The sequence below is a fragment of the Lactuca virosa genome, chromosome 4, assembly GCF_052849685.1.
Source record: "Lactuca virosa cultivar CGN04683 chromosome 4, Lactuca_virosa_CGN04683_v6, whole genome shotgun sequence".
Taxonomy (NCBI): Eukaryota; Viridiplantae; Streptophyta; class Magnoliopsida; order Asterales; family Asteraceae; genus Lactuca; species Lactuca virosa.
Window position 1 is genome coordinate 338,182,964 of NC_136429.1, and position 22,172 is coordinate 338,205,135.

Consider the following 22,172-nt stretch of genomic DNA (forward strand, 5'->3'; position numbering starts at 1 on the left):
GGTGCTTCATAGTATGCTAGTTAGGATGAAACCTTGGAATAGGTAATATTTGCATGTATAATAGAGAAAACATATATCCAAGGTTTATAGGGTTGCATGTACACCATAGGAGTGTTAGAATGCTCAAAACCCAACAGTCAGAGCCAGGTTCCGATCCTGGGACCTGTAGGTTATGGGCCCACCACGCTTCGACTCATATGGCTTGTTCTACTACTTGTTGAATCATACACAAAGGCATATTTTATAACATCGAGTTACCAAATGCGTTTTCGTGCAATCAATGTATAACCAACTCATAGTAACAACTCATATCTCTAGGTTTGAAGAATATAAGATATTATCGTCTCATGATCACTCGTGATAAAATCCATGAAGTGATTCAAATGAGCGCGGGTTGAATCCAATACTCAGAACTTATGAGCACTCATGAGTGTTGTAGCACCACTTTGTCCACCAAGTTGGACCTCTACAAACCAACCCATGACAGTCTTGATTCATATCTACTTCCAACATATGACCGACTATGGATGGTTTGAATAACTTAATCATTCAGGAAGAGCGACTTAGTTATTCTGGAAGTCAAAACATGCAAAGTGAAACACAAGAATAAATGAATCAAATATGGTATCAAACCCTATGAGTATAAATAAACACTTTTATTTATCACCATACTGATTACTCATTATTCATTGTTTCGGTTTTATCAACTTTATACTTGAATTAAAAACACTAGTTGTCCCATGCTCCAAGCATGTACACTATGTTTTTCTTAAACAATAGCTTTGCCATACACCAAGTATGCACTCTATGTTTGTCTATGATGCTTACTTTGTGAAATAAACCAATTGAACATAATTTCAATGATTCTAATTTCACACTCCCAAATCCTTATCGAAAAATGTGAGAATTTCAAATTCCTATCATTTATCGAAATCTGTTTAGATTTTAAACTTATATGCACTGACCCTCCTGTAATGAATATGTACAAAGTCACAAAGACTTGTCAACAGTCATTATAAGGTATTCGAATGGAGATCAACTCCATGGAAACTAAGTCTCATATTCAAAGTACATTGATTTGGACATGCTTCTTGCATTAAGTTTTCTAATCTTACACAGATAACTTCCACCTATGGAGACAACTCCATATTCTCATTTTGACTGTCACTTCTGAATAAGAGATGCCTCTTTTCAGAATATGTCAATATGGTCCTTCCAAAATTAGCACTATACTTCCAACTGTCCCTGAGCAACCAATCTTTGGTAAACCTCAGATTGTCCTCGACAATTGCTTAATCATTTTAGTCATATCCAATTCTAGACCTTTTCCCTTCTTAATGCCTCTGGGCATTTGGAAAAATTTAGAAATGACAAATATTATAGCACATGCAATCGATCCTGTACCCAAAGCAAATGGTACACGATTTATGATGTCTCACATAAAGAAATGATTCTAGACCAGTCTTTTGCTACAATATTTTTATTTGCCATGTTTTCAAAATTTAACTATGAAGAGGGATGTCGTAATCATAATCGAATTTTGAGAACGCAATATATAGAATTTCCTTAAGTTGAACCAATCCAACATGAAATTCATATATATATTCTTGACTAAAGATGATTAAGGTCTCAATCTAAGCCTTTAGAACTGAAATGAAGTATATCCTCTCCCTTAATTATAGAAAAACAACTTTTTCAATCCCTGCAGCCTCACGAATTGAAACTTTTGTTTTCTATAATTAACATTGCTAACTTACAACACTAACAATAATTATCATGCTCCCACTAACATGATGATTATTAGCATAACACTTATGCTCCCACTAGCTTTGACATGTACTCAGAAATCAGCTGGACTTCTAGAAATCAATACTTTATTGACTTTCTTACCAAAGTTCAGATTTCTGATACGAGATGCTTTGATAAAACTTTATCAAAATCATACACCTTTCCTTAGATAGCAAGCATGTGTGTCTAATCAATTTCAGAACTATGAAAAGGGATGCCGTAATCATAGTCTCAATTGTTTAGACCTTTTGCCATCTGCTTCAAATCTACTTGGTAGAAGTGTTTCCTCACCATCATTTTCATGAATCGGAGAGAAACCTTATGACCCTTAGATTTTATGGTGTATGTGTTCTTATCCATGTGAATCGTCAAAACCATAGTCACAAGACAAGGATAATGACAAATCCAAACTCATATGGACTGAACTTATGCAATCTTAACTTCTTGCCACCTGGCAGTACAGGGCCAGCCGTTGCTTCCAAGTTGTTATGCAACCAATTGAGAACTATCAGAACTCCTATGCAAAGCCAACTTTAACTGGAATGGGCACAGAATATGTCAACACGATAGGTTATAAACCTCAATTCGTGTGCTAGTGAAGAACCTCAGGTTTTATTCTTGATTAGTTCTTGAAATTCTTTTTAGGATCTTTAAGACTCCCACTATCCTCTTGACATATAAGACTATCTTGCCAAATATTCAAGAGATAGTGTGGATTTTTTATCAAGGCAAACACTTCACACAATTGGCCTTAGTTGGTCTTTGTTTTATCCAAAACATCACAACTTACCAATTTCAAATGTACAAGAGTAGGACACTTTTACTCTTACATTTGACAAGTTTTTTAAACCTTTCTTTAAGATATGTCACTCAAGTTATAATCTTGGAGTATGACTCTAAGAATTGTTTTGGAACGAAGTATGACTCATCTTCCTGATCTAACCATTTCAACAATTCATGACTCCTCTTCTTAGTCATAAGAATGCACTAAGATGACCTTTAGAGGACTAATTGTGATATGATTTCTAAATCATTAAGATGATCACAAACATGATACTAAAGTACTCTCCCATCTTTTTAGATTTGAGAAACTTTTATCTTTCTGCCTAATTTGATTCTTCCCATTCGTTCTGCCATACATTGAGACTTTTCTAATGTTTCAGAATTATACTTAAACTTGTAAGTATAACCATATTTACTAAACTTTAGTAAATCAAATAGTCTTAACGAGCTTTGTGGTGGACATGACCAGTGCACAAGAATGTGTACTCGATCCCTTTAGTCCTTCACTTGACTCACACATCCATGTGAACAAGTAATTAGTCTTGATTTTCCAATGCTTGAAAGTTCTCAATCATCATACTATTCAACTTGCATGATTCCAAGTTTCGGTCCAATTGAAACTTGGGTGATGAGGAACTTTCCTGATTTGGTAAATTTAGACACTACCACAAATGAAAGAATCAAATCCATTTTCCAATATTGTTGTCAGTGGAATCATATATGCAACAATTTTCCACAAATGCCATTGTAAGGATACTTCAAATAAATAAAATTAAACAATTTTCTTTTATTTTAAAACTTTGCGGAAAAACTTATCCTTACAATCCACATGGAAAATTGTTGTTATCTATTCCTTAGCAATATATCATAACTTCTTAAGCAACTGCTCAAAATTCTGATGCGATCGAAATCCACCTTCGCAATCAGAATCAGCATATACTTCCTTTAAGATTTCTCTCTATTCTTTGATTCTTAAAACATCAACATGTGACCCAGTCACATCATGTAATGAGGATCTCAGAATAGAACTTAACAGAGTTAGATAATGGGCTCTACCTGATGTAGAGTCAAACTTATTGACTTTAACATCCTTAGGTAAATTTGGCAGCTTTGCAATCAACGCCCCTTCCTTTGGCAAAATAAACATACGGACCCTTTGGTAATGGGACTATCTCAGACTTAGCCTTTCTCTTTACCATTTGGTCAACCGGGTTGACTATGGTCAATCCCTTTCCATTGGGAAGAGAATGCTTTTTCTGGATTTCCAGTGTCACCATTGTCACTGTCCATAAAGTTTTTCGGAAGTTGATCTTATAATCAAATTTGTTTTACTATCGTTCCAAATCATTGCTGATTCAGCAGCACCAAGCAAATAGATATGATCATTAAGGTTCATGTCATAGTCTGTTTCATAGTAGTCCCAAAGGAACTCACTATGTGACTTAGAAAGTGATTGAACATCCAACTTTCTCAAGACTTTGACACCCAACTCTCCCGGCTTGTCAATATGTGACTTCATCTCTAAGATATGATCACACATAGACCTTGCTTGCCATTAGGGCTTGAGTGACCTTGAACTTGTGGGTTAGGGAGAATAATTGGAGGAGGTGGAGGAAGAGAAGTATGACTTCCATGAGCCAAACTCGGGAAATCATATTCATTAGGAAAGCTTGGTTTGGGAAGATCATTTTTGTCTAAACCAGACATCAACAATGGGAGAAATTCACGTAAAGTTGATTTAAGTCCTTAATATAACACCCAATATGATATATTAAGGCTAGGACCCAACAAACTATTTTATAACTTGGAAGAGGGATGCCGTAATCCAAGCTATAAAATATTTGAAGGTAGGTGAATGACGATTCACCAAATTCCACCAAGATAAACGAAATGTATTATTAGGTTTTAATTGGTTTTGAAACTCCTAGATTCTTTTGAGATGCATTGAACTTTTCAATGGCATGTTTCAATCTCGAGTGTGCCCTTCAGGTTTTGTGACTGGGATGTCGAGGATCACAAAACAAGGTGTGAAGTAACCATGCAAATATACTTGGTACCCTTAATATTTACCCCTCAATCGATGTGTCGGTTAACCACACACGCTCCAACGATACTATGATAAACATTAAGTTACCCTTTGCCTACCTTGTTAAGTCCAGGTTAGTGTGCCGGTTAACCACACACGCTCCACTAACAGCTTAAACAAAGTGCAAAGTGTAATTTCATGGATTAGCACCTTATTCACATTTTCCTAAGTAACTAAGATTGGGAATTTATAAGTGTTTAGTTACTTAGTATTTATCATTATACTTATAATGAAGGGAGAATTATAGTCCTTGTCCTACCTGTTCGGCTAACGACCCTCCACCGGTCAAGGAAGCGGTGAGTGAGAGTGGACACCCATTAAACTGCCATTTTATAGGCAGTAACCTTATACCCCCCTTATAGACCGGCTTCGTGAATGAGGCCTACTAATGGTAAGACGACTTGCTCTTATACATATAATATATTAAACTTTTAATATTATAATAGTATAAGGGTGTATTTTATACATTTAAAATACTTGGTGGTTTAATCTATTAATTAAACTATACTCTTAATTTAATTAAATTTAAACCATGTCATTATGGAATTATTAATTCTCTTTTAATTAAACACTTTAATTATCTATTAATAAAGTCCATAAGAGTTAATTGAATTATTCAATAAAACATCATAATTCCAATTATTAAATTCAAAATTAAAACCATTTAATTAATTGTTTAAGTTATGAACCCAAGAGTTTTAGAATTCAATTCCTTTTTTTTTATCATAAAAAAAACTTTTTTTCCAAATTCCAAAACTTAAGGGCAAGTTTTGTAACTCTTGAAAACTGTTGGATTCCATAACTTATGAAGTTAAATACTTGTTTTATGATATCATACTTGGTGGTTTCATCCTAACTAGGATATTGTGAAGCACCTATACTACAAAGTTCTAGTTAGATGACATACCTTTTGATGTAGCTTGATATCTTCAAGCTTTAAGAGCTTAGCCCCAATAGTGTGGAAGCCTCAAATGGAATCACAAATCACCAAAACACCTTGGAAGAACTTGAGAGAATATGTATGCACACTAAAATCGGCCCACTCTTATTTTCACACACTTGTCCCAATTTTGTGAGCCAAGGACCCCTTTATATATTATGGAGGATTAGGGTTAAACCCTAATACCCATGACCTTTCATTTCCTAGGATCCATGGGTTAAAGCTCCATGGACTATCCATGAAGACTTAGCCCAACCTAAATGAACTTGGCCCACTACACATATATATCTAAGAGTCCATATTTAATTAGTTCCTTTTGATCACTTAATTAATTATAAATTAATTCTTGATCAATACTAATTAAATAATATGATTATATATTAATATATTAGAACTTATAATATATTAATATAAATCATAAATATACTATTCTCAAAAGACTATCCATATAAATTGTGCCGGTGAAGTGCAACCCAAATGGACCATGCCGGGTCGAGTCAAGTACATACCAAATATAGTTATGGACTTAGACATTAATCCAACAGTTAGTGGGAGCATGATAATTATGATAAGTATTGCAAGTTAGCAATGTTAATTATAGAAAAACAAAAGTTCAATTGGGAAAAGTTGTTTTGCTATAATTAAGGGAGAGGAAATAATACTTCATTTCAATTCTAAAAGCTTAGATTGAGGTTTTAATCATCTTTAGTCAATGATATATATATGAATTTTATGCTGGAATGGTTCAACATAAGGAAATTCTATATATGGGTCCATTATTTGTGTTCTAAAATTCGATTATGATTACGGCATCCCTTCTCATAATCTGAATTATGAGAACTTGGCAAATAGAAATAGAAATAGAAATATTATAGCAGAAAGACTGCTCTAGTATCATATCTTTATGTGAGACATCATGAATCGTGTCCCATATGCTTCGGATATAAGATCGATTGCATGTGCTATAATACTCATCCTTACTAAATTTTCCAAATGCTCAGGGCATTAAGACGGGAAAAGTCTAGAATTGGATATGACTAAAATGATTAAGCAATTGTCAATGACAATCTAAGGTTTACCAAAGATTGGTTGCTCAGGGACAGTTGGAAGTATGGTGTAAAATTTTGGAGAGGACCATTTTGACATATTCTGAAAAGAGGGAACTCTTGTTCAGAAGTGATAGTCAAAATGAGAATATGAAAATATTCCCATAGGTGGAAGTTATTCATTAAATCTGTGTAAGATTAGGAAACTTAATGCAAGAAAGATGTTCAAAGCAATGTACTTGGAATTTGAGATTTCGTTTCCATGGAATGATCTCCATTGGAATACTCTGTATTGTCTGTTGACAAGTCTTTGTAACTTTGTGCATAATCATTACAAGAGGATCAATGCATATAAGTTTAGAATCTAACAGATTTAGGTAAATGGCAGGAATTTGGAATTCTTTCATTTGCGGTAAGGTTTTGGGATTGTGAAATCAGAATCATTGGAATTATTTTCAATCGATCTATTTCGCAGAGTAAAGATCATAGACAAACTTAGTGTGCATACTTGGTGTATGGCATAACTAATGTTTAGACAAACATAGTGTGCATACTTGGTGTATGGCAAGACTAGTGTTTAGAAAACATAGTGTACATGCTTGGAGCATGGGACAATTATTGTTTTTAATTCAAGTATAAAGTTGATAGTTTGAAACAGTATGGAATGAATAATGTGTGATCAATATGGTGATAAATAAAAGGTGTTCTATTTATATTCATAAGTTCTGAGACCATATTGGATTCAATTATTCTTGTGTTTCACTTTGCATGTTTTGACTTCCAGAATAACTAGGTCGTTCTTCCCGAACAACTAAGTTATTCAAACCATCCACAGTCGGTCATATGTTGGAAGTAGATATGAATCAAGACAGTCATGAAGCTGGTTTGTAGATGTCCAAGGTAGTGGACATAGCAAGAGTTGCTGCAACATTCATGAGTGCTCATAAGTTCTGAGTATTGGATTAAACCCACGCTCATTTGACTCACTTCATGGATTTTATCACGAGTGATCATGAGATGATAATATCTTATATTCTTCAAACCTAGAGATATGAGTTGGTTATGCATTGATTGTACGTAAACGCATTGGTAACTCGATGTTATAAAATGTGTCTTTGTGTATGATTCAACAAGTAGTAGAACAAGCATATGAGTCGAAATTTATCCATTCCTTTTACCCTTGAAGGGATAAAAGCGATATCTGTGGGCCCTCGATGATTTAGTGATGACACCCCGAAGTGCTTGGCCAAGCCTGGACTGATTTTATTTGTTCAATTAGTCGATCGTCATAAATCGGAAATCGAGAAACAACAAATGGACAAAGAGAATGATTATAATCTATGTCTCAATCCATATGATATCCTGAATGGAGGAATATATGATCCCTTATCTAATGGACAAGTCATTGACTAAGGTCATAGTTCGACAGCGGCTTTAAGAGCTACCATTGCTAGTCAGGTTTTAAAGTCATACGCAATAATAGTTTTAGACTTATCCAAGTGGGAGACTGTTGGATTAGTGTCTAATCCTATAACTATAATTGGTATGTACTTGACCCGATTTGGCATGGTCCATTTGGGTTGCACTTCACCGAAACAATTTATATGGATAGTCTTTTGAGAATAGTATGTTTATGATTTATATTAATATATTATAAGTTCTAAGATATTAATATGGAATCATATTATTTAATTAGTAGTGATCAAAAATTAATTTAGAATTAATTTAGTGATCAAAAGAAACTAATTAAATATGGAAGCTTATATATATATAGTATGGGCCAAGTTCATTTAGGTTGGGCTAAGCTTGAATGGATAGTCCATGGAGTTTTTAACCCATGGATCCTATGGAAATGAAAGGGCATGGGTATTAGGTTTTACATGGATTAAACCTTAATCCTCCATACTATATAAAGAGGTCTTTGGCACAAGAAATTGCACTAGTATGTGAGGATACAAGAGTGGGTCATTTCTAGTGTGCTTACTATTCTCTCAAGGTTCCAAGGTGTTCTTGGTGATTTGTGATTCCACTTGAGGCTTCCACACTCTTGGGGCTAAGCTCTTAAAGTTCAAGACTTCAAGCTTCATTAAAAGGTATGTCTTCTATCTTGTTTATATTTCCCAAGTATCAAAGATTGTATGCTAGTTAGGGTAATACCTTGGAAAGTTCAAGTTTGCATGTATAATAGAGAAAACATAGATCCAAGGTATTTAGGGTTGCATATACACCATAGGAGTGTTAGAATGCTCAAAACCCATCAGTGGTATCAGAGCCTAGGCTTGTTTTCTTTTATACTTGATGCAATTTGCTGAAAAAAATTAATTTTTTTGATGTCTGGACAGGGGACTCGACGAGTCCGTTGAGGGACTCGACGAATCCGTGTGCAAGTTCATCCCACTCGTCGAGTTGGTTCATGCACCCAACGAGTTGGACCCCCTGACAACATATTTTTGAGTTTTTTTGGCTGGAATTGGACTAGGAACATTACCCTAAGCTGTTTTTGAACTTGTAAACCTGTTTTGATGTCGTAATGTTCATGCTAATCCAATTTCATATATAATTGTCAATAGATTCATGTTTTGTATTAGTTTAATGGTTAGGCTAATTACATGAAAATTGTTTGATTTGAATTATCTTATTCTTATGAGTTGATTTAGATTAATAGAAAAGTTATGTGATAATATGTTTTCAATCCAAATTAATCTAAAAGTTGTCCATAATATGTGTTTTTGTAACTTGTCCACAAGTTATATGAAAAGTCACATTTATGATTATTAAAACTCATAAGATTTCCATAACTTATGAAAAATGGAGAGTCTCATTTTTTAAATGTTTTAAAGTCTTCCATAACTTGTCCTCAAGTTATGGGACTTGAAGAGTTTTTCATTAAAACTACTTTAAACACATAAGTTATGGAATTGAAAAGTTTTTGAATAGTTCAAAACTTGCCCCCAAGTTTTGGAATTTGTAAAGTTTCATACACACTTTAATTCCAAACCCTAGAGTTTTAAAAGTTAAAATTCAACCCTTATACTTTATAGTATTATAAGTTAATAATATATATATGTATAAGATCAAGTCAGTCTTACCGTTAGTAGGCCTCATTCACGAAGCCGGTCTATAAGGGGGGTATAAGGTTACTGCCTATAAAATGGCAGTTTAATGGGTGTCCACTCTCACCCACCGCTTCCTTGACTGGTGGAGGGTCGTTAGCCGAACGGGTAGGACAAGGACTATAATTATCATTATAAGTATAATGATAAATATAAAGTAACTAAACCTTTTATAAATTCCCAATCTTAGTTACTTTAGGAAAATGTGAATTTGGTGCTAACCCATGGAATTACACTTTGCACTTTCCTTAAGTCGTTAGTGGAGCGTGTGTGGTTAACCGGCACACTAACCTGGATCTAACAAGGTAGGAAAAGGGTAACTTAATGTTTATCATAGGATCGGTGGAGCGTGTGTGGTTAACCGGCACATCGATTAAGTGATAAATATTAAGGGTACCAATTATATTTGCATGCTTATTCACACCTTGTTTTGTGATCCTCGGCATCCCAGTCATAGAACTTGAGAGGGCACAATCGAGATTGAAACATGCCATTGAAAAGTTCAATGAATCTCAAAAGATCTAGGAGTTTCAAAGCCAATTAAAAACCTAATAATTTATTTCGTTTTGCATGGTGGAAATTGGTGAATCGTCATTCACCTACCTTCAAATATTTTATAGCTTTGATTACGGTATCCCTCTTCCAAGTTATAAAAGTATTGTGTTGGGTCCTAGCCTTAATATTTCATATTGGGTGTTATATTAAGGACTTAAATCAACTAACTTGAATATCTCCCATTGTAGATGTCTGGTTTAGACAACTATGATCTTCCCAAATCTCTTGGAACAAGCTTTCCTAATGAAGATGATGTTCTGTGGTTGGATAATGGAAATCATTCTTCTCTTCCTCCACCTCCTCCAATTATTCTCCCTAACCCACAACTTCTTGAATAGTTCAAAGTCACTCAAGCCCTATTGGCAAGCAAGGTCTATGTGTGCTCACATATTGACAAGTTGGGAGAGTTGGGTGTCAAAGTCTTGAGAAAGTTGGTTGTTCAATCACTTTCTAATTCACACAGTGAGTTCCTTTGGGACTACTATGTAACAGACTATGACATGACCCTAATGATCTTATCTATTTACTTGGTGCTGCTGAATCATCAATGATTTGGAGCGTTGGTAAAGCAAATTTGATTAGTAGATCAACTTCCCAAACTACCATGGACATTAACAATTGGTAACATTGGACATCTAGAAAAGCTTTTTCTTCCCAATGGAAAGGGATCGGCCATAGTCAACTCGTTTGAGCAAATGGTAAAGAGAAAGGCTAAGTCTGAGATAGTCCTGTGTGCCATTCCCAAAGGGTCCATATGTTTCTGTTGCCAAAGGAAGGGGCATTGGTTGCGAAGCTGCCTTAACTACCTGAAAGATCTGAGAGAAGGTCTAGTCAAAAAAAAAAGTTTGACTCTGCTTCAAGTAAGGCCACTATCTAACTCAATTAAGTTCCTATTTGAAGATTTTTAATACATTTTGATGTATGGCAGGATCAAGCAAAGGTAAGGGAACTTAAAGAAAGAGTATGTTGAATCTGATCGCGAAGATGGATTTCAATCGCATGATTCGAAGATCGGATTCTTGAGCTACTACTTAGAGAGTTATGATAGATTGCTAGGAAATATATATAATAGCATAGTTACCATTTAAAGTTTCATTGTAAGGAAAAAGTTTTTTTTCCGCATTTTTAATAAATAAATAAAATTCTGTTTTATTTTATATCTCCTTGGAATGGAATTTATGGAAAATTGATGTTTGTATGTTTCTAGCAATAATGGAAATATGAAGTTGATTCTTTCATTTGTGGTAGTGTCTAAATTTACCAAATAAGGAAAGATTCTCATCGCCCAAGTTTCAATTGGACCGAAACTTGGAATCATGCAAGTTGTATAGTATGATGAATTAAAATCTTCAACTTTGAAAATTAAGACTAATTCCTTGTTCACATGTATATGTGATTCAAGTGAAGGACTAAGGGATCAAGTACACATTCTTGTGCACTGGTCAAGTCCACCACAAAAGATCGATAAGACTATTCGTCATGATTTACTAAAGTTTAGTAAATATGGTTATACTTACAGGTTTAAGTATAATTATGAAACATTGGAAAAGTTTCGATGTATGGCAGAACGAATGAGAAGAATCAAATTAGGCAGAAAGATAAAAGTTTCTCAAATCTGAAAAGATGGGAGAGTACTTTAGTATCATGTTTTTGTGATCATCTTAATGATTAAGAAACCATATCACAATTGGTCCTCTAAGGACATCTTAGTGCATTCCTATGGCTAAGAAGAGGAATCATGAATTTTTGAAATGGTAAAATCAAGAAGATGAATCATACTTCGTTCCAAAACAATTCTTAGAGTTATACTCCAAGATTGTAACTTGAGTGACATATCTTAAACAAGGTTTATAACACTTGTCAAATGGAAGAGTAAAATGTGTTCTACTCTTGTACATTTGAAATATGTAAGTTATGATGTTTTGGATAAAACAAATACCAACTAAGGCCAATTGTGTGAAGTGTTTGTCTTGATAAAGAATCCGCACTATCTCTTGAATATTTGGCAAGAGAGTCTTATATGTCAAGAGGACAGTGGGAGTCTAAAAGATCTTGAAAGAGTCTAATTAAGAATAAAAAAACCTGTAGTTTATCACTAGCACACGACGTGAAGTTTATAACCTATCGTGTTGACATATTTATGTGCCCATTCCTGTTAAAGTTGGCTTTGCATATGAGTTCTGAGAGTTCTCAATTGGTTGCATAACAACTTGGAAGCAATGGCAGGCCCTTGTGGTGCCAGGTGGCAAAAAGGTAAGATTGCACAAGTTCGATCCATATGAGTTCGAATTTGTCACTAACCTCCCCTTGTGGTTATGACAAATTCACATGGATAGGAACACATACACCAGAAAATCTAAGTGTCATAAGGTTTCTCTCCGATTCATGAAAATGATGGTGAAGAAACGCTTTCACTAAGTAGGTTTTAAGTAGATAGCAATTGTCATATTTGCATTCTCAAAGTCGTTAGTGGAGCGTGTGTGGTTAACCGGCACACTAACATGGACTTGTGAGGAAAGGCAAAGGTCTAAACAATTGAGATTATGATTACGGCATCCCTTTTCATAGTTATGAAATTTTTTTGACACACATGTGTGCTATCTAAGGAAAGGTGTATGATTTTGATTAAGTTTTATCAAAGCATCTCGTATCAGAAATCTTAACTTTGGTAAGAAAGTCAATAAAGTATTGATTTCTAGAAGTCCAGCTGATTTCTGAGTACATGTCAAAGCTAGTGGGAGCATAAGTGTTATGCTAATAATCATCATGTTAGTGGGAGCATGATAATTATGATAAGTATTGCAAGTTAGCAATGTTAATTATAGAAAAACAAAAGTTCAATTGGGAAAAGTTGTTTTGCTATAATTAAGGGAGAGGAAATAATACTTCATTTCAATTCTAAAAGCTTAGATTGAGGTTTTAATCATCTTTAGTCAAGGAAATATATATGAATTTTATGCTGGAATGGCTCAACATAAGGAAATTCTATATATGGGACCATTATTTGCGTTCTAAAATTTGATTATGATTACGACATCCCTTTTCATAATCTGAATTATGAGAACTTGGCAAATAGAAATAGAAATATTATAGCAGAAAGACTGGTCTAGTATCGTGTCCCATATGCTTCGGATATAGGATCGATTGCATGTGCTATAATATTCATCCTTTCTAAATTTTCCAAATGCTCAGGGCATTAAGACGGGACAAGTCTAGAATTGGATATGACTAAAATGATTAAGCAATTGTCGAGGACAATCTAAGGTTTACCAAAGATTGGTTGCTCAGGGACAGTTGGAAGTATGGTGTAAATTTTAGGAGAGGACCATTTTGACATATTCTGAAAAGAGGCAAGTCTTGTTCAGAAGTGATAGTCAAAATGAGAATATGGAAATATTCCCATAGGTGGAAGTTATTCATTAAATCTGTGTAAGATTAGGAAACTTAATGCAAGAAAGATGTTCAAAGCAATGTACTTGGAATTTGAGATTTCGTTTCCATGGAATGATCTCCATTGGAATACTCTGTATTGTCTGTTGACAAGTCTTTGTAACTTTGTGCATAATCATTACAAGAGGATCAATGCATATAAGTTTAGAATCTAACAGATTTAGGTAAATGGCAGGAATTTGGAATTCTTTCATTTGCGGTAAGGTTTTGGGATTGTGAAATGAGAATCATTGGAATTATTTTCAATCGATCTATTTCGCAGAGTAAAGATCATAGACAAACTTAGTGTGCATACTTGGTGTATGGCATAACTAATGTTTAGACAAACATAGTGTGCATACTTGGTGTATGGCAAGACTAGTGTTTAGAAAACATAGTGTACATGCTTGGAGCATGGGACAATTATTGTTTTTAATTCAAGTATAAAGTTGATAGTTTGAAACAGTATGGAATGAATAATGTGTGATCAATATGGTGATAAATAAAAGGTGTTGTATTTATATTCATAAGTTCTGAGACCATATTGGATTCAATTATTCTTGTGTTTCACTTTGCATGTTTTGACTTCCAGAATAACTAGGTCGTTCTTCCCGAACAACTAAGTTATTCAAACCATCCACAGTCGGTCACATGTTAAAAGTAGATATGAAACAAGACAGTCATGAAGCTGGTTTGTAGATGTCCAAGGTAGTGGACATAGCAAGAGTTACTGCAACATTCATGAGTGCTCATAAGTTCTGAGTATTGGATCAAACCCACGCTCATTTGACTCACTTCTTGGATTTTATCACGAGTGATCATGAGATGATAATATCTTATATTCTTCAAACCTAGAGAAATGAGTTGTTGCATATGAGTTGGTTATGCATTGATTGTACGTAAACGCATTGGTAACTCGATGTTATAAAATGTGCCTTTGTGTATGATTCAACAAGTAGTAGAACAAGCATATGAGTTGAAGTTTATCCATTCCTTTTACCCTTGAAGGGATAAAAGTGATACATGTGGGCCCCTCGATGATTTAGTGATGACACCCCGAAGTGCTTGGCCAAGCCTGGACTGATTTTATTTGTTCAATTAGTCGATCGTCATAAATCGAAAATCGGGAAACAACAAATGGATAGAGAGAATGATTATAATCCATGTCTCAGTCCATATGATATCCAGAATGGAGGAATATATGATCCCTTATCTAATGGACAAGTCATTGACTAAGGTCAGAGTTCGACAGCGGCTTTAAGAGCTACGATTGCTAGTCAGGTTTTGAAGTCATACGCAATAATAGTTTTAGACTTATCCAATTGGGAGACTGTTGGATTAGTGTCTAAGACTATAACTATAATTGGTATGTACTTGACCCGATTGGGCATGGTCCATTTGGGTTGCACTTCACCGAAACAATTTATATGAATAGTCTTTTGAGAATAGTATGTTTATGATTTATATTAATATATTATAAGCTCTAAGATATTAATATGGAATCATATTATTTAATTAGTATTGATCAAGAATTAATTTAGAATTAATTTAGTGATCAAAAGGAACTAATTAAATATGGACTCTTATATATATAGTATGGGCCAAGTTCATTTAGGTTGGGCTAAGCTTGCATGGATAGTCCATCGAGTTTTTAACCCATGGATCCTATGGAAATGAAAGGGCATGCGTATTAGGTTTTACATGGATTAAACCTTAATCCTCCATACTATATAAAGAGGTCTTTGGCACAAGAAATTGCACTAGTATGTGAGGATACAAGAGTGGGTCATTTCTAGTGTGCTTACTATTCTCTCAAGGTTCCAAGGTGTTCTTGGTGATTTGTGATTCCACTTGAGGCTTCCACACTATTGGGGCTAAGCCCTTAAAGTTCAAGACTTCAAGCTTCATTAAAAGGTATGTCTTTTATCTTTTTATATTACCCAAGTATCAAAGATTGTATGCTAGTTAGGGTAATACCTTGGAAAGTTCAAGTTTGCATGTATAATAGAGAAAACATAGATCCAAGGTATTTAGGGTTGCATGTACACTATAGGAATGTTAGAATGCTCAAAACCCATTAGTCATAGCATACATGATCGAGCCTACAGCGGAAGCATACGGTACTCGACTCATCTAAGCTATCTCAGACTCTGTACTCGGGCTCTGAGTCTTACTCAATCTGGCGTTACTCTGGATCGGTAACTCTCCTTTCTTGGAATTCTGCATGCTGAACCTACTCATCATCTTATCCAAGTAGGTACTCTGACTAAGTCCAATTAGTCTCTTACTCCTGTCTCTCAAAATCCTTATCCCTAGGATATAGGCAACTTCACCAAGGTCCTTCATAGCGAAACACTTCCCAAGCCAGGACTTTACTTCCTGTAGAGTTGGGATGTCATTTCCTATGAGTAGTATGTCATCCACATACAATACCAAAAAGCTAATTATACTCCCACTAGCCTTGACATATACACAGGACTCATCTTCGCTCCTCGAAAAGCCAAACTCTTTGACTTTCTCATCGAAACAAAGATTCCATCTGTGAGGTGCTTGTTTCAATCCATAGATGGATTTCTCAAGCTTACACACTCTATTAGGGTACTTTGTACTGATAAAACCCTCTGGCTGACTCATGCAAACATCCTCAGCCAACTTTCCATTAAGGAAAGCGATTTTGACATCCATTTGCCATATTTCATTATCATGAAATGCAGCAATGGCTCACATAACCCTAATAGACTTAATCTTCACTACTGGTGAAAAGGTCTCATCATAATCAACTCCCGGAGTTTGAGAAAAGCCCTTTGCAACCAGTTGCGCCTTAATAGTGTGTACATTACCATCCATGTCGGTCTTCTTCTTGAAGATCCATTTGCACCCGACTGTCCTACGACCTGGTACAGTGTCAACCAAGTTCCAACCTTGATTGTCATACATGGATTGTATCTCGCTGTCCATAGCCTCTTTCCATTTAGCAGCCTCAGGGCCTTCCATGGCTTCCGTGTAACTGTTAGGTTCATCCAGACTTACTAGTGTGTTATCACTGATAAGAGTATCACCTTCCGCAGTAATATGGAAACCATAGTAATGCTCAGGTGCATTCCTAACTCTCGTGGAACGCCTCAGAGGTACAGACTCGTCAGTCAGATCAACAAGAGTCTCCTCCTCAGGTTGATTGCTAGGGTTTGAGGTTCCTTCACCAATTGACTCTTGAATTTCTTCAAGGTCAATTTGCCTCCCACTGTTTCCTTGGCTTATGAACTCTCTCTCGCGAAAGACTCCTCTCCTTGCTACAAAGACCACATTATCACTGGGTCTGTAGAAGAGGTAACCACAGGATTTTTGTGGGTAGCCGATGAAAATACACCTCTAACTTCGAGGTTCGAGCTTATCGTGAGTCTCGCGCCTCACGAAAGCCTTGCAGCCCCAAATCTTGATGTGATCTAGATTGGGAACCTTCCTAGTCCACATCTCATGATGTGTTTTGGTAACCTTCTTTGTAGGGACTAGATTAAGGATATGGGCGGCAGTCTCTAAGGCATACCCCCAAAATGAGATTGGTAGCGAAGCTCGACTCATCATGGAACGAACCATGTCCAACAAGGTCCGATTACGCCTCTCAGCCACACCATTCCACTGTGGTGTCCTGGGAGGTGTCAATTGTGAGACAATCCCACATTCCTTAAGATAGTCAAGGAACTCTGTACTAAGATACTCACCACCTCGATCGGATCGAAGCATCTTAATGTTCCTGCCCAGCTGATTCTCCACTTCCTGTTTAAACTCTTTGAACTTTTCAAAGGTTTTTGACTTATGCTTGATTAAGTAGACATATCCATATCTACTATAATCATCAGTAAAAGTCACATAGAAGTGGTTAGCATCCCTTGTGGCAGTTCTGAATGGTCCACACAGATCTGTGTGTACAAGATCCAACAAACCTTCACCCCTTGCACAAGTACCAGTGAAGGGTGACTTTGTCATTTTCCCAAGCAAACAAGATTTATAACTATCATCCGACTTTAGGTCAAATGACTCCAAGACTCCATCCTTTTTGAGTTGGCCTATGCGTTTCTTGCTTACATGTCCAAGACGACAATGCCATAATGATGCTTTATCCAAGCTAGTGGAAGAATCAATACACAACACATTATTTCCTAGGTTATCTACAACCGACATAGTTTCACATACACCATCACAAGGTAATGCTTTAAAATAAAGAACATTATTAAAGAAAGCATTAATACCACTAGATTCATTATCAAACGAAAAGGTAAACCCTTGTTTGTACAAACCATGAAAGGAAATAATATTTCTCGCCATTTCAGACGAGTAACAACATTTATTCAAATCTAATACTAACCCACTATTTAGCAACAAAGAATAAACTCCAATCTTAGTGACAGGTGTAACTTTCCTATTCCCCATGATCAAGTTTATCTTCCCATGCTCCACATTTTCACTTCTTCTTAGTCCCTGCAAATCAGAACATATGTGAATACCACAACCTGTATCAAGGACCCAAGAATTAGAATAGGGTGAGTTATTAGACAATATAGTGTAAATACCTGCATGGTTGGGTTTCACTTTCCCATCCTTAACATCTTGCAGATACTTTGGGCATTTTCGCTTCCAGTGCGACTTTTCATGGCAATAGAAGCATTCAGCCTCTTTAGGGTTGGCAGAAGGAGTGACAGAACCTCTTTTGGTTCCACTTGAAGAGGAGCCATCAAGGGACTTTCCCTTGGTACCCTTCGAAGGGCTCTTCCTATTCTTCCCTTTACCTTGCCCGATTGCCAAGACAGGGGCCGCGGTAGGAGTAGGAGTAGTAACAACCGACTTACCTTTAAGACCAATTTCCGCGGTCTTCAAAAGTCCTTGAACTTTGCTGAGTGTAACTTCCTCCTTGTTCATGTAATATGTCATCCGAAATTGATCATAACACGAAGGTAAGGAGTGCAAAATGATGTCAATTGCCAACTCCTCGAGGAAGTTCACATTCAATTTCAGCAAACGGTCCACCATCCTTCATTCGGGTTGTTATCATGAAGGAGATGATGTCATACCTCTCTTGACGAGCACTTTGATGGTAGCGGTCCATCAAGTCCTGGTGCATCTCAAAAGGGTAATAGTCCTCATAGGACTTTTGGAGCTCGGCTGTCATCGTGGCCAACATGATACATGCCACTTTGGTGGCATCTCTCTCATGAGTCCGGTATTCTGCGATCTCCTCAGGAGTAGCAGATGACTCATCAAGTTCCTTAAGCTCCTTGTCGAGGACATATTCCTTGTCCTCGTAGCGAGTGACCATCCTGGTGTTCCGGATCCAATCCATAAATTTGGAACCATCAAAGATGACTCTCCCACAAAGGTTCATGAGAGAGAAGGAGCTGGTAGGGTTTGAGCCAGAAGCAACATTGTTGGAAGACATCTGAAAAGAAAGAAGGACAAGTTTAGATTAGATATAAAGATAGTCCTTAATAAGACACCCAAATGTAATATTAAGGCTAGGAGCCAACACAATATTTTATAACTTAGAAGAGGGATTTCGTAATCCAAGCTATAAAATATTTGAAGGTAGGTGAATGACGATTCACCAATTTCCATCATGAAAAACGAAATAAACTATTAGGTTTTTAATTGGTTTTGAAACTCCTAGATTCTTTTGAGATTTATTGAACTTTTCAATGGCATGTTTCAATCTCGAATGTGCAATTCAAGTTTTGTGACTGGGATGCCAAGGATCACAGAACAAGGTCTGAATTAACCATGCAAATTACTTGGTACTCTTAATGTTTATTACCTAATCAATGTGCCAGTTAACCACACGCACTCCACCGATCTATGATAAACCTTAAGCCACCCTTTGCCTACCTTGTTAAGTCTAGGTTAGTGTGCCGGTTAACCACACACACTGTCACACCCCCGAAACCAGACGGCGGAAACGTCTGGGGGCTCGCGTGACTTAAATTGAATACCATCACAATGAATATACATGAATCATAACATAAACATCACCATGCATCAATACATTACAACTGATATTGTTTACATCCAGTACATTGTTTTAAATATTCCACATTCATAACGAAAAATGTTTCAGAGTTTTCAAAACAAAACATCCTAACATACTTGGTATTACCCTTCCGCTTACCTGTTACCTGAGAATACAAGTTATTTTGGAAAACGTCAACATATGAAATGTTGGTGAGTTCATAAGCAAAGTTGTGAATAAAATGATTTGTGTAGTTTGTAAAACCCAGAAAATCCGATATTTTCTGAAAAGACAATAGTTTATCAAAGTGTGCAGATCCATAAGTTGATGCATGAATGATTTCAATACATATATAAAAAGGGTGTTTTGTATCATAGTTATAGAAATTCCGAGCGAGTAGTATTGATTTCCCCGGAAAACCCGATGTTTTCCGATGTCGAAAGATATACGTGATTACTAATTGTTATACCGCCACAACGAATGGCTTTTGATTACTCATCCTTGAATACTCGGATGGTGTTGGATAAACCAAGTGAGTCGTTGTAACGATGTCCGGTGAAGACAAGTTATAACAGCCAACTACGAACGTCCCATAGAGGTGTCGTCTGTTGTTACTCACTTAATCCAAACTACCTTGATTACTATTGAATAACGTCCTAATTCTGTCTACTTTGATTACTCATAAGCCTTAGCGAACGAAGAGAAGAGGAGTACGAAGTCCTACTACTATCGTAAATAGCTTAGGCTGTCGGGGATGCGAAAGACACGTTGGCCCAACTCGCATTTGATTACTTTGACCTTACTAGCAATACTAATGGACCACTAGGGCCCAATAGCACATAACAGCCATTGAAAGTCCTTTTATATGGAATTGGGCCATAGGAGGCCCAATAACATATAAGCGTTATCCCTTTGGGCCCAAAGATCATGTTATTGGACTTGCAAGGTCCAACAAGCATGATTTGAAACTTTCAAGCCCAAAGTTTGAATATTCACTCGTCTTAGGTATCGCGTATCTATTGAAGGGTTCGATTGAACGATCATTATTTTTTGTATCGATTCGAGACCGATCGATTCGTTTATAACGATATTTGGAGTTAAACGTGTATTCATCTTTCGATTTTTCATAAGTCGGGGTTTTGTATTTTGACTCAATGAAATGATTTGCTTAAAAATAGTGGTTTGACCTTTTCAACACCTTTCTTTTTATAAAAATAACAGTTTTAGTCCTTTATATAAAAGAAAAGACATTTTTAGTCCTTAAAACATTTTCTTGACATTTTTGCATCATAAATTTGTTGAAATGATAGTTTTAACTCAAAACGTATTTTGTTAACAGTTTCAGCCCTTTCAGAATAGTATTTTCCGATTAAAACCCAACTTTTCGCAATTTTTACAGTTTTGGCCCAAAATCCAAAAACTTTACATTTTTTATCCTTTTTGGAAATGAAAGGCATTTTTGACCCTTGAAATAGTTTTGTTACACTTTTTATCCCCTGTTTTGAAGAAATTTTCATTTCAGCCCCTTTAATTGTCATTTTTCGCAGTTTTGGGCTTATTGGGCCGAAAAGCCCAAGATTAGCCCATTAAGCTAAAAATTTACATTTCAAGCCCTTTGAAAATTATAATATACATAAAAACAATTATTGAAACTGTTTTGACTCTTTGGCCTTTAAGAAACCGTGGATTGGCAACCTTGTACCCAAATTTTGTATAATTGACAATTTAAGCCTAAAAATGGGTTTTATGTTGAAATATATTTATCATAACCTTATAAGTTATTATTCTTGACTTGTTTAGTGTAAAATAACTTAGGTCATGTTTTCTTCCTTTCTCATGCCATAGATCTCGAGTTATCATCCCTTTTTGGTTACATGTTCATCACAAAAACACATAAAATCATACATACATGCATAAAATCACACATAGCATACACATACACATAGATCTACACATTTTTCTTGTATTCTCCCCCATAAAACATATAAAAACCAAAAAGAGAGGGGTATAAAGCTCACCTTGAGTTGTGGGTTCGGTTTTTGAAGAGAGAAATGAAGAAGATTCAATCCTAGCAAGTCTTCTTGGAGAATCTCGAACTTAGATGTTTCTAAGAGGGTGATCATGAGTTTTGAATAGATTAGGAAGAGATTTTTGATAAAACAAAAAATCTAGATCATAGATCCAAGCATGTACTTACCTTAGATGATGAATTTGTGGAATAATCCCCTTGAAAAGCTTCCTAAATCTCGAAAATTTGATGAAGGATGAAGAGAATTCTTTTGAGAGTGTTTGAGTGAAATGTGTGTGTGTGTGTTTGTGTTGGTTTCGGCCGAGAGAAAAAGAGAGAGGAGAAGAGAGAGACTTGTGAGTTGACATACATGGAAACATGGGAAATTTGCATGGAGAACCAAGAGGTATTAGTGAGGTGGCAATGAAA